Below are 15,215 nucleotides of genomic sequence, written 5' to 3' on the forward strand. Positions count from 1 at the left end.
TACAGTTGATGAGCATTTAACTTGGAAAGATCACCTCAGCAATGTTTGTACCAAGGTCTCGAGGAGTGTTGGTGTGATTTTTAAGTTACGCTTTTTTTTACCAGAGCAAACTTTAGTAACTCTTTATAATGCTATCATTATGCCTCACTTAACTTATTGTAATGTTGCATGGGGAAATACATAAAGGAGCCATATAAACAAGTTAATAGTCCTTCAGAAGAAAGCTATCAGGCTCATTACAAATTCAAATTACAGAAATCCAAGTAATCCTTTATTTGTGCAACTTCAGATGTTGCCTCTTGATGAATTAGTCTCCATGAATTGTTTGATATTCATGTACAAATCTCAATCTGCTCAAAATAATTCATTTTTAAAAGATGCGTTTATTGTAAATTCGACTGTCCATTCGTACAACACACGTCAGAGAAATCTTATCCATCAGCCGTTTGCGAGAACACAAACTGCTTCGAACTCTTTTGTAATTAATTGTATCAAAGAATGGAATAAGTTGCCACAAAACATCAGATCCAGTCCAACACTACCTATGTTTAAACATAAATGTCGAGAATATCTTTTTGAGAGATTACAAAATATGTTAAAGTAAATCCTGGAAAGCCATGTGTGTATGTGTGTATGTGGGTGTGTCTGTGTGTGTGTGCGTGGGTGTGTATGTGTATGTGTGTTATCTTTTTTTTCTGTTCCCATATTTACTCATTAGTTATCATTGTAAATATGTTTTTGTCATCGGTTATTCTAAATACTGTTATTTTGTTTTTGTTTATGTACCTTTTAAGGGGCCCCCCTATCACAAGCTCTGCTTCTCCGGGGTCCCAAACCTATCATGTTTTTTATTTCTTTTGTGTCAATTGATTGTAAAATGTTGTGTTTGATTGGTTTGAATAAACTTGAACTTGAACTTGAACTTATTGTTTCGTTTCTGATTTAAGTTGGATGATCTTGAGAAAAGAAGTTTGAAGATATATAAAAGATTGCAAAAGGACTTAGTCAGATAAATCAGTATAATGTGCACTAGGTATGCATATTTATAATAGAAGCTTGTCTTTGACACGACTTATGTATTACTTTATTTTCTTTGTTTTTTCTGGCCAGGTTCTTCTGTCACAAAGGAACCAGAACCACTGATATGTCAGGATATCATGTCCAGAGCAACACAGTAGCTTTGACCCACACCTTACTATCCAACGGCGTACGCAGGGGGGGGGGGGGGGTTAACCCCCCTTGAGTTTTTTATGTGTATGTTTTGTGTATGATTTTTTTTTTGGGGAAAGAACTCTTTTGAGTTTTAAAATTTTTTTTTTTTAAAATATTAAAAAAAAATAAAAAATAAAAAAATAGAGGACCTAAAAAAGATGACCTTACCCTCCCCCAAAAACGGTATGCCGATGGGTCAGAATTTCAAATTTCGGCCCCCCCCCCAAAAAAAAAAAAATGTCCTCTTACCCCCCCCCCCCCCTGCTTATTCAGTGACTGGGTGAGTCGTTGCGATTTTTAGGGACCCCCCCCCCCCCCCGCTTATTCAGCGGCTGGCTGAGTCGTTTAAAAGAATTGGCCCGATTAAAAAAAAAAACATTGAAAAATCCTTCGTACGCCCCTGCGACCATCTCATGTCTTCAAGGACCATCCTGATAAGATTCATACTCATTGTGTGTGTCTATTGTGTATTATTGATAGCTAGTGTGTGCATTTGTTGCTTATGTGTTTGTAAATACATGAGGGTGGGTTGGTATATGTTTAGAGAGACAGGGAGAGAGAGAAAGAGAGAAGAGAGAGAGAGAGAGAGAGAGAGAGAGAGAGAGAGAAAGAGAGTGTTTGTATGTATAGCCTATGTGTGAAATTGCAAATATAAGTGTGTGTACTGTAAGTGAACTCTGTGTCAAAAAATCCGCAGTGTAAAAAATAGATGTGGGAAACTATACAAACCAAACATGCACCAGAACAACCAGGAATATTCACAAACACACAGACACCCCCACCCTCACTATGAACATGACTGACTAAGAAAGCGGACAAAATATACAGTTCCTCAGGTAGACAAAGGAACATCCCTTCACTGCTATTATGTAAAAAGGTGAATATGCATGTGAGTGACACCTGTTTTACATAATAGCAGTGAAGGGATGTTCCTTTGTCTATCTGAGGGTCAGGTACAAGTTGCTAACAAGTTGCGGATCGGGATTAGGGTGGGGCAAAAGGCCTTTGCCTCCTCCCGCCCCCGCTAAAAAAAGAAAGAAGGAAGGAAAAGGAAAAAAGGAGAGCTAAAAGGAACCAACAAAAAGGAGGAAGAAGACAAAAAAGGGTGAATTTTTTTTTCGATGCGGTGTTCGAGTAGAATTCTGTGAGATGATGCTATACTTTCTGACTCGTAGCTTGAAGTGTCTATATCCAGATATCTGTTGATAGTATTATAGAATATAGGAGCCTGAAATGACCTTCTGCTCGTAACCGACAAGTCACCGCATTGAAATTAAATTGCAAATAGTGTTCAACAACACGATGGTGGATGAAGCTTTCTAATATTCGAAGATATATGACCCTGAGACCATATTGTTTCATTATTTTTTATTCAATCAATCAACGTCAAAGAATTGATTTATCATCGCTCTTCAATTTATTATTTCACCTTTGTATGTACACTGTTGGTCATAATGGTGGAATAATTATTTTTACCCCAGTTTAGGGAAGGATTTTATTTTTTTTTATTTCTAATTGATCTAGATAATGGCATACATTCTCAGATTTTATTGAATATTAATTTGCGAGTGTTTGTTTTGCGTGACTGCTAAATCATATGTGTGCTACTATGCTAATCAGCTAGGGAACCTACGTCCTTAAATCATAATTGACAGTAATGAGGATTAATGCCTCACAAAAGGGCATTAATATAGCTGATCGACACGATTTTTATACTGGGGCCTCACAGTAATGAGGCCATTCTTTAGCCCCGGAATCATGACTGTACGCAGTGTTTGCTAGGGTACGCGGCCCCTTCCACAAATCCCCCCAAAACGAAGAAAATGCAATAAATTGTCAAAAATTCATTGCATTTTTCCCTGGCCCCCAACAGGAAAAATTCCTCTGTAGGGCCATGCATTATGGTTCAAGGCATGGCCACACAGAGGAATTTTTCCTGTTGGGGGCCGGGGGAAAATGCAATGAATTTTTGACAATTTATTGCATTTTCTTCGTTTTGGGGGATTTGTGGAAGGGGCCGCGTACCCTAGCAATCACTGCGTACAGTCATGATTCAGGGGCTAAGCAATGGCCTCGTTACTGTGAGGCCCCAGTATAAAAATCGTGTCGATCAGCTATATATTAGTACTCTTTTGTGAGGCATTAATCCTCATTACTGTAAATTATGACTTAGGACGTAGGTCCCTTAGCTCATTAGCATAGTAGCACACATATGATTAAGCAGTCACGCAAAACAAACACTTGCAAATTAATATTCAATAAAATCTGAGAATGTATGCCATTATCTAGATCTATTAGAAATAAGTAATTTTTTTTAAATCCTTCCCTAAACTGGGGTAAAAATAAATATTCCACCATTATGACCAACAGTGTACTTTCATTCGTATGCATCACGACAGAACACTGAATTAGATTCTCCAATGTTTGTTTTGATTAATTTTCTCTCCTTTTCTTCTCCCTGTTAAACACTGATACAATTTTCAATTTTTCTTAATCAAGGCACAATATTATTTTCATATTTACCTTTATGCAAGACAGGGAGAGAGAGAGAGAGAGAGAATATGTTAAAGGGAAAGTCCACCCTGAAATTAAGTTAGTTTTAATAGGAGTAGAAAAATGAGAGAAACAAGTCAGTGAAAGTTTGAGCATATTCCGATTAAAAATAAGGAAGTTAGGATTTTTGAAGTTGTGATCAATCAAACACAAATTGGCAACTCTATGACGTATCACGCGAGCTCAACTTCCATTTGCTCAGTACTAAAAAAATCTAAAATTTTCATTTTTCCTCAAGAAAAATTTCAACCATACATGCACCCTAAATATAATAATTGCAAATATGTTTCTATACTCCCCCTGCAAGGAACAAATATATATTCCGTCATCAATAACGAAGAAAACATGATTTTATGGAATATTATGCACAAAGCAAATGAAGGAGAGCTCGTATACTAAGTCACAGAGTTGCCAATTTGTATTTGATTGATCACAACTTCAATAATTCATAACTTTCTTATTTTCATTCAGAATTTGCTCAAACTTTCACTCACCTGATTTTCTTATTATTCTGCCTCTATCGAAACAAACTTATTTTGGGGGTGGACTTTCCCTTTAAGTGAGAATTATCGAGTACAACCATGAATTGCATCCTTTTTTAATATTATTCAATTCGCTGAAAATATTCATAATATGAATATGATAAATCCACATAATACACCAACGCTGTTCAACGCATCCAACGCTCCAACCATAGCCCATATGCCAATGCACCATATTTATCAAATATGAAAAGATTTTTAAATGAAATGTGAAGAAAAATCAAATGTACAATGCACTAACGGGCATCAGTTGAAATCATGAATTCTCTGTGACTGGCTTAGCACTAGTTTCTGAGGGACCAGTCACTGAAGAGGAGATAAAGGGAAGGAAAATTAAGGAAGAAGTAAAGAAAAGAAGGGGGATATCAGTTGCAATTTTCCCGCCAACAAGTTGCGGATCGGGATTAGGGTGGGGCAAAAGGCCTTTGCCTCCCCCCGCCCCCACTAAAAAAAGAGAGAAGAAAGGAAAAGGAAAAAAAGGAGAGCTAAAAGGAACCACAAAAAAAGGAGGAAGAAGACAAAAAAAAGGTGAAAAGAATTTCGATGCGGTGTTCGAGTAGAATTCTGTGAGATGATGATATACTTTCTGACTCGTAGCTCGAAGTGTCTATATCCAGATATCTGTTGATAGTATTATAGAATATAGAAGCCTGAAATGACCTTCTGCTCGTAACCGACAAGTCACCGCATTAAAATTAAATTGCAAGTAGTGTTCAACAACACGATGGTGGATGAAACTTTCTAATATTCGAAGATATATGACCCTGAGACCATATTGTTTCATTATTTTTTATTCAATCAATCAACGTCAAAGAATAGATTTATCATCGCTCTTCAATTTGTTATTTCACCTTTGAATGTACTTTCATTCGTATGCATCACGACAGAACACTGAATGGGATTCTCCAATGTTTGTTTTGATTAATTTTCTCTCCTTTTCTTCTCCTTGTTAAACACTGATACAATGTTCAATTTTTCTTAATCAAGGCAAAATATTATTTTCATATTTACCTTTATGCAAGACAGGGAGAGAGAGAGAGAGAGAGAGAGAGAATATGTTAAGTGAGAATTATCGAGTACAACCATGAATTGCATCCTTTTTTAATATTATTCAATTCGCTGAAAATATTCATAATATGAATATGATAAATCCACATAATACACCAACGCTGTTCAACGCATCCAACGCTCCAACCATAGCCCATATGCCAATGCACCATATTTATCAAATATGAAAAGATTTTTAAATGAAATGTGAAGAAAAATCAAATGTACAATGCACTAACGGGCATCAGTTGAAATCATGAATTCTCTGTGACTGGCTTAGCACTAGTTTCTGAGGGACCAGTCACTGAAGAGGAGATAAAGGGAAGGAAAATTAAGGAAGAAGTAAAGAAAAGAAGGGGGATATCAGTTGCAATTTTCCCGCCAACAAGTTGCGGATCGGGATTAGGGTGGGGCAAAAGGCCTTTGCCTCCCCCCGCCCCCACTAAAAAAAGAGAGAAGAAAGGAAAAGGAAAAAAGGAGAGCTAAAAGGAACCACAAAAAAAGGAGGAAGAAGACAAAAAAAAGGTGAAAAGAATTTCGATGCGGTGTTCGAGTAGAATTCTGTGAGATGATGATATACTTTCTGACTCGTAGCTCGAAGTGTCTATATCCAGATATCTGTTGATAGTATTATAGAATATAGAAGCCTGAAATGACCTTCTGCTCGTAACCGACAAGTCACCGCATTAAAATTAAATTGCAAATAGTGTTCAACAACACGATGGTGGATGAAACTTTCTAATATTCGAAGATATATGACCCTGAGACCATATTGTTTCATTATTTTTTATTCAATCAATCAACGTCAAAGAATAGATTTATCATCGCTCTTCAATTTATTATTTCACCTTTGTATGTACTTTCATTTGTACGCATCACGACAGAACACTGAATCGGATTCTTCAATGTTTTTTTTGGATTAATTTCCTCCCCTTTCCTACTCCCTGTTTAATACTGATACGATTTTCAAATTTTCTTAATCAAGGCAAAATATTTTTTTTCATATGTTCGTCTTATTTCTCTACTGATTTAATGAAACGTCAAAGCTTCCGCGCTTCGCGCGGACGGGGGAGGGGGGGGGGGGTAAAATGAATTCAGTCGAGGATTAATTTTCGATAACGGTACAACGAAACGTCCCTGCAACATCCTTGCTGATGTTCTTCTCAATATTTATTTATTGGTCGAGTTACATTATTTGTTGTTCTTTTAGAACAACCATATTTCAGAGGATTCTTTTTACAACGAAAAACCTCTCTATGTTTCAGTCCTTGCGCGATCGTCTCCAGCTCCAGCAGATATTGGGCGTCAGCGTGCACATCGGTACTACCGGTGCAGTATAGCCACTGCTGACGGCCGCATTAGCTGCACTGCGAGCTTCCGTTGTTTGTACCGGTAATACATAGAGATGGGAGAGAAAGCGCCATCTAAGTTCCATTTCATTGGTTTAAGGTTTGAAAATTGAAACTTATTTTGTGTTAAAGTTATATAAGAAAATATAATCTTTATTTTATAATTCCACGGGGGCGACTTTTAATTTTGCAATCGTCCCCGTGGGCAACCTGACGGGGGCGATTATGGAGCTCACGGGGGCGAGATGCCCATCGCCCCCGTGTATTTTGGGCGCTGATAAGGAGTAATATGAAAGTACAACAAACAGGAGCAATTGATAATGTTAGTTTATATTTTGCACGATTGGAGAAATAAAGTATCTTAAATCGTAATCTTGAATTTTGTGCAAGAGTATTGATTTAACTTAATAAGATTTCGTTTGTGATGTGAGCAAAATCAACGCAAATTTCTAAACGAATGTCAATCAATGATTTGTTACCTTCCTTCCATTACCCCCACCTAACAAAACAAACAAAAAACCGGATACACATTAGTATACTCGGGAGAGGGAGGAAGAAAAAATAATGAGTGCAGTTTTCACATTTTAATGAGATTTATTGAATGGAAGAGTCAAATCAACCCAAATTTCTAAACGACTATAACGATTTTTTATAATTCATTGCTTTCCTTTCATTATTCATCACCCTCTCCATCTAAATAATGATAATAATAATACCAAGATGATGATTATAATGATAATAACAATCCGGAGAAACACTAGCGTACCGGGGGAAGGGGGGGGGGGGGGCACGGGGCAGAATGCGGATAGGAAGGCAGACTGCACCCATAATTGGTGGCCAGTGAAGAAACAAAAGAGAGGGAGAAAAGAGAGAGAAAGAGAAGAGAGGGAGGAAAAGAGATGATCCAGAGCAAGAGAAAATATTTTCTTTGGAGAGGGCTTTATACCAAGTTCAAAGAAAAAAAAATATTTAAAACCTTCCGTAAAATGTGTTTTGCCTCAATGAGTCAAATGACAATGGAATAGCATAGTCTCCAAACAAGAATTCATGAATCAACACATTGGCTGTATGGGCAGCACGCAATTGTTTATACCAGCGAGAGAGAGAAAAAAACACTAGTCTTTATTTCCATGAATTGCTGAAAAATTAAATATGAATGGGGCTCCCATAACCCGTGTGTCTAGACACCTCCAAGTTACCTCCCCGAAAAAATCTACTTTTTAAATATTCATTCGGTTATATATACACAGATAAAACGTTGTTTAAAATGCTAACAGTTCATTACAATACAACAGCTTGTTGAATTTTTTGAACAGGTGTTATTATTTGTAAACAACCCTTTTAAACGGTGTTTTGATTGTGCATAATGATCCATTCCAAACATACAGTGTGCAGTGCTAATTAGACACGAAATCAAGCATAGATAAAATAACTTAGTTTAGCCGCAGAGGGAGTATGACGAGTATGACGAATCTTTCAATGGGTTGAAAATTAATCGCGGTTTTTCTGGCTTGAAAAAGACGTCACGGTCTTCGTACACACACAATGCGGCTTTTCGTGGGCAAATCGCACATCTGGGTTAACTCAATACAGTTTTCATGCATGCGCTCTCAGGTTAAAAGGCTGCAGCTTCTCGCACATGAGAATTAATCCAAGGCGCCTTAGGAGGGTCTGCGCTGTTAAGTGGAAATATAATAATATGCAATCCATCGATATTTGTTAAAAGTGCCCCAAGAGTGAAGGCCTTTAGAAGAAAAACAGCAACTAATGATATTTATGCACATGACAAACGGCAGACTTACCCGCGACTACGTCACAATCCACTGATCAAACTGCAAATTTGGGATTCGCATATAATTAGTGAACTCATATTTCAAACATCCATAACTTTCTTATCATTGGCCCGATTTGTTTTAAACTTTCGCCATTGTGTTTATCTTTTTTTTATGCTTTAATACTAATGAACTTATTACAAGGGTTGGATTGTTCTTTAAGAAAATGCTCATTTACAATCACAATTCATGATATTCTCTTTGCAATGATCACATAATCTTGAATATCTTTTTCATGAAAGTATATTTTCAATTTTTTGGGTAATTTATCAACAAGTTTTCTTTCTTGTACTTACTAAATCTTTGAGGTTAGTACACTCATGAGTTTTCATGTGCTGTTCGTGACAAAAACTTGCATGCACCTTTAATACACATCTTATGCAATTTGAAATGATGCAACGGACAAGTGAACAGGTAGATCTTAGATAATAAGACAAGACGTTAGTAGGCTGTTTCAAATAATTTTAGGTTATCCTGTCGATTGAAACTATGTCCTTTGAAAGCTTAGACAAATTGGATCACTTTAAACAGAGTGCGCCCCACATTCTCGAGCACCCCCAAAAGTACCCCTTTATTTCTTTCTGGAAAATGCCCCTTTACTTCAGATTAGTGTCCCACCCCCTTTTCAAAAGTGCCCCTTTTCACCTCTGATGAGTGCCCCTTTTTAAATAGGAAGATTGTATCTTTGTACTTTGTACTTTGTACAAATGAGTGCCCTTTTTACTTTCTAACAAGTGCCCAACGTTCCCTATTCTTATATAATAGGTTCCCTTTTTACTTTGACAAGTGCACTATTGTAATAATTTGTAATAAATGCACCCATTTCACATTTTATAAGTGCGCCTTTTCAGGTGCAAGAAGTGCTCCTGTTTACCTCTGAAAAGTGCCCCTTTTCCTTAGCTTGCAATAATTGCATTTCCCCTTCAAAGAAGTGTACCCTTACATCTCTGATGAGTGCCCCTTTTTACGTATGAGAATTACCCATTTTAAGCTCTGATTATCAAGATATTTATGATTGGAATTACAAATTTACAATTTTCATAACACTACCCATAGGAAAGAAATGAGCCTGCCGCATACTCCTGCGGCAGACTTGCGGCAGACTTGCCGCAGATCTGCAGCAGACCTGCCGCAGACAGTCATCTTTTTCACATGCAAATTAGTTTTGCCGCAGACTTGCCGCAGACTTGCCGCATACTCTTTCAGTATGATGAAGAGTCTGCGGCAGGTCTGCCGCAGACTTGCTGCAGACTTGCCGCATACTCTTTCAGTATGATAAAGAGTCTGCGGCAGGTCTGCCGCAGACTTGCTGCAGACCTGCCGCAGACTCTTCATCATGAATATCCATATCTCATATAGACCTGCTGCAGACCTGCCGCATACTCTTTCATATCCAGTACGTGGCAATAAAGTATGCATGTAGAAGAACCAGTGATAAACTGATCGATACTTCATAATTGATATTGGAAATATCGATATTACCAATTAGGTAATACCAATATATATCGATATTACCAATTAAGTATATTCTATTCTCAATTGTATTAACTCCATCACATAGATCATTTTAAGTGTATTCAAGAGTAACATTTAAGCGACACAGGCTCGTACACTTATAATATATACTAAATATGTATATTGTTTCTTGGTTAGTAATCATATAATCAATATCAATCTATCAATTTATTGCTAAAACGTGAATGTAATTGTAACATGATCAGACAAAATAATCTATTGGTTAATAATGGCAAAAGGAAAAAAGAAATCACAAAAATGATGTACATTGTCTTAATTTGCTTAACAAATCATGATAAATGTATTTTTCTGTCACACGTGTAAAGTAATAATGAATATGCATGAGATGATTGGTTTCAATTGGTTTCAATTGGCCCTATTAGACTTTAATGGGATTTCAATTGGACCAATCTGCCCCATTAGACTTTAAAAGGTTTTCGATTGGTTTCAATTGGACCAATTGAAGTCCAACTTTAGGCCAATGGGGTCCCATTAAAGTCTAATGGGGCGTAGGCCAATGGGGGCCAATGGGCCCAATTGGTCCAAAAGGGACAATCTGGACCAATTGAAACCATCTGAAGTCCTATTAAAGTCCCATTGAAACCTGTTAAAACCTATTGAGACCAATTGAAACCAATTGAAAATTCAATTGGTGTTCAATTAGTTTCAATTGGATTTTCGTCTTGGGTAGTTACAACAAAAAAGTGAGTTAGTGGGGCTGAAGATAAGATCACATATGGCACAACAAAAAAGTTTGAAACAGTCCGTTAATTCCTCAGTCTCCTCTTATGTAATAAATTCCTCTTATGGTACCAGTTGAACTTGAAGCAAATTGTTTGGTTTGACAGAAGCTAAAAAGACAATTAACAGTGCTAATTAACACAGGAATTTACAAGATCATGGGCTCAGCCTTCAACCTCATATGGTACTGCATGTCCTACAAAATGGCCGCCTTTAGCCTTGCTTCAGACTGTATAATTTCCCACATTTCTGTGGCAGACCTGCCGCAGACTGTTCCTGTGGCGTACTGGTATGCGGCAAGTCTGGAGCAAAGTTTCGCCCTGCCGCAGACCGTTCCTGTGGCATACTAGTATGCAGCAAGTCTGGAGCAAAGTTTCATCCTACCGCAGATCTGCCGCAGACTGTTCCTGTGGCATACTAGTATGCGGGCGGCAAGTCTGGAGCAAAGTTTCATCCTGCCGCAGATCTGCCGCAGACTGTTCCTGTGGCATACTAGTATGCGGCAAGTCTGGAGCAAAGTTTCATCCTGCCGCAGATCTGCCGCAGACTGTTCCTGTGGCGTACTGGTATGCGGCAAGTCTGCAGCAAAATTTCATCCTGCCGCAGACTGTTCCTGTGGCATACTGGTATGCGGCAAGTCTGCTGCAAAATTTCCTTCTGCCGCATACTTCGGCATACTCTTTGCCGCAGACTAAAAGTCTCTGCGGCAGGTCTGCGGCATACTTTTCACTTTCCTATGGGTACATTCTAAAGGGGAAAAGGAGTGTGGTGAAACCGGTCACTCAAATTTTTTTTTTTTTACTTTTTTGAGGCACTTCTTGATCATTATGTAGCGCCTCTTTTTTAGGGATCCAATATTACATCATATCACCTCTTACACCCCCCCCCCTGCTTATTCGAAATTTTTGGGCCGATTTCGAAATGTAAACCCCCACCCCCCCCCCCCCCCCCCCCCCCCCCTTGAAAAAATCCTGCGTACGCCACTGGTTACATTGGATGTTGTACAGAACCCTCCGAGGAGTCTTTCATTGTGCGCTCATCCTTGGGATGCACTAAGGAACCACGTAGTTTTTGAGAAGGGTGTTGTCGTGGTGTCAATGTTGTACTTCTTGAGGACCCTCTGGAAGCTAGCTTCTGATGTTCCCTTGACATATGATGGTAACCATGTCTTTCCGTCTAGTGTTACGGGTTGGTTCTGATCCAGGGGTTGTGGGTTTCATGCCGGGGTTTCATGGCTGCTTCCGTTTTTCTGAAGACCCATTAATCCGGGTAGCCACACCTCTTAAGGCATGCTTCGATGTGGTTGGTTTCTGTCTCTAGACAGGGTCTGTGAGTGGAGACTGGGCATCCCATCGAGGCTCCGAACTTCTTGCGGTAGATCTGACCATCGAATTAGAAATAGGTAGTGGTGACAGTGGCGGATCCAGGGGGGGGGGGGGGGGGCCGCCCCCGGGAAAAAACGTGTAAAAACACGTGATTTTTAGCCTTTTTGGGGGATGCCCCCCCCCCAGGCGCCCAAGAGTGGGGGGGGGGGGGTTAAAAAAATTTAAATTTTCGAGGCCCCCCCCCCCCAAAAAAAAAAAAAAAGAACTGTGCTCACACAGCGCTAATATTGCTGTAAGTTGGTATTCTGAACCTTGTTGTATCCCTGTGTTATCTCTTGAAGGACCGCCTCTATCTTATCTTTGATCACTTTTGACACGCCCATCTTTATGGACCCTACCAATCAAAATCTGTTTTATATAAGCATGATAAGTAGGTTAACCAATATGAATACTTTATGCCATATCAGAAGATGCGCCTTGGGCGTAATTAGTTAATTGAGCGCTTATTACGCTCAAAAATTCGAAAAATTCCTATATTTTAATTTGATCATGATATTGTAGAAGTTGTTGATGAATACGTCTATCTTGGAACTACTTTTAACTACATCAACAAATTTCGTAAAGCACAAATTAAGCAACTTAATCAAGCTAGACGAGCAATGGATAGTCTATTATCTAAAACTTATCAACTGCACTTACCTATTGATATCCTCTTGGAATTATTTGATCAACTTGTGTTGCCCATTCTGCTCTATGGAAGTGAGATATAAGGATTTTAAGTGCTACATGATCTTGAAATTTTCCACATGAAATTTTGTAAGCAAGCCCTTTCTGTCAACAAAACAACTGCAAATTGTATGGTACTTGGTGAATTGGGGAGGCTTAAACTTGAGAAATATATCGAAAGCAGAATGATAAACTTCTGGTGTAGGATTGTACATAGTGGACAGGATAAATTTTCTGGTAAGGTGTATATTATCTTAAAATTACTCGTTGAGAAGAATATATATCAGGCACTATGGTTAAAAAAAAATCAAGCTGACTCTGGACAATATGGGGATGTCTAATTTATGGGAAATTTGTGAAAATACTAGCTATGAGTGGGTCAAACAAACTGTGGAACGTCGATTGAGAGATTCTCATGCTCAGTATTGGTCTGCTTGAATGTACGATAATTCGCATTGTGTTAACTATCGAATCTTCAAACATTCTTTATGTTTAGAAAGATACTTACTCGATTTCATTAAAAGAGATCGGACAATATTAAGTCGTTTTCGCTGTGGCAATCATTACCTGCCGATTGTAGCTGGTAGATATTCAAATACTCCAAGGGAAATGAGGCTATGTACGCTGTGCAATTTGCAATCGCTTGGGGATGAGTTTCATTACTTGTTTGTATGCCCTACCTTTCGTTCAGAAAGAAAATTGTTCATCGATAAATATTTTATTGAGAGACCAAATACACTGAAAATGGATCAGCTTTTTAACTCCAATAATGTACAAACACGTTTAAACTTAGTAAAATTCTGTCGAAAAATAATGCTTCGTTTTCATTAATTTAAGTATGTGCAAAAACATGTTATGAGTTTAATATTAACTTTATGTTTCTCTTTTTTGTCTTATATCAATTTATTAAATTGATATCAAGAATGTTTTCAGTAATTCATTAATTCAGATATCAATTTACTGGTGCCAGTAAATTTCTTTTTCAATTGCTTCCATTAATTTCGTCATTAATTATCGTTTTAATTAATATTATCGTTTTGTTTTTGATTATTATTATTATTATCATCATCAATATTGTTATTATCATTATCATCATAATTTTTCTCACTATTGTCGATAGTGTTATTTTGTATGGATTAACATTAACTCTATTTGTATTGTATATTTCACAGTGTTTAATTGACAAATTCAAACTGATTGTAAACTTCTCCAATACCCCAATGTGGGTGACATGAGAATAAATTGTCATTGTCATTGTCATTGTCATTGCGCGTCATCATATGCGCTGTGGTATGTGGATCATGAACACAAGTCACGCTTTCACTTTTATTGGTATGATGAGAGCATTAAAATCGTCATATCCTAGCTTGTAATATCTTTAAAAGTTCTCATCTGTGATGTTTCTGGTCAACACACAATCTTCTTCCAACTCGTCTATTGGCACGTAGTTTGTTCTGGGCAAGAAAGATTGCCGCCATAGTATCACCACAACAATACAACAACCCCCTGCCTGTTGTAAATATTGTTGTAAATACCATGCAAGATAAGATAAGATAAAAGATACAACAACTTCCAGAATACCAATTATCTCAACATATTATCTCTCTTGCGCATATGCAAATGAGGATTAAATTTTATAAATAATTGGAACATTTTAGTATGTTTGCAAGTTTCAATAAGTAGCCTATACGCCTACAATGATAATTAATAATTTACTATCTGATTACCTCGCCTACATTGTAAGTTGTCAGTGATGAATGATGATCCTGCAAAACTGACTGGTTATACATGTTGATGAGAATCTGTACTTGCATTTATAACTGCCATTTTTGATTGATTTGCAGGGTTTTAAATTACTGCTGAAGTAGATGATCATCAAATAAATTGGCTCATCACCCACTCCTCACGTACTAGCTGCTTGGTTGAGTGATTCTTTGTAGCTTCTGTACTACGCTCTACTTTTACTCTTACCCCGTATTACGACATTTCGAGACAGAATGAAGTCCATCAAGCGTACCTTTACTGATAATTATGTATCAATTATTCATGATCGATTTTAATATTTTTAGCCTAGGTGGCCTACTCAGAAATTAGCTGGTCTACCGGGGAAGCCCTGGAAAACATGGTAACTACCTAATACATGTAAGGACATGAAATAAATACTCATTAATGTGTAAAAGCATTAAAATACAATTGAATTCGATATAATTATAGATGAACATAAACTAAAAATAATACTAAAAATTACAAAAGATTTGTATGTCATGTCTTTTAATAACTCACTGCTAGAGAACAATAATCATTAAATCGTATGCAAAGCAGTTTTGTGAATAAACAATATATTACAAACTTTGGGATTTAAAAATAAGATTT

This window comes from Strongylocentrotus purpuratus, unplaced genomic scaffold (genome assembly GCF_000002235.5).
Source record: "Strongylocentrotus purpuratus isolate Spur 01 unplaced genomic scaffold, Spur_5.0 spur5_scaffold_4, whole genome shotgun sequence".
Taxonomy (NCBI): Eukaryota; Metazoa; Echinodermata; class Echinoidea; order Camarodonta; family Strongylocentrotidae; genus Strongylocentrotus; species Strongylocentrotus purpuratus.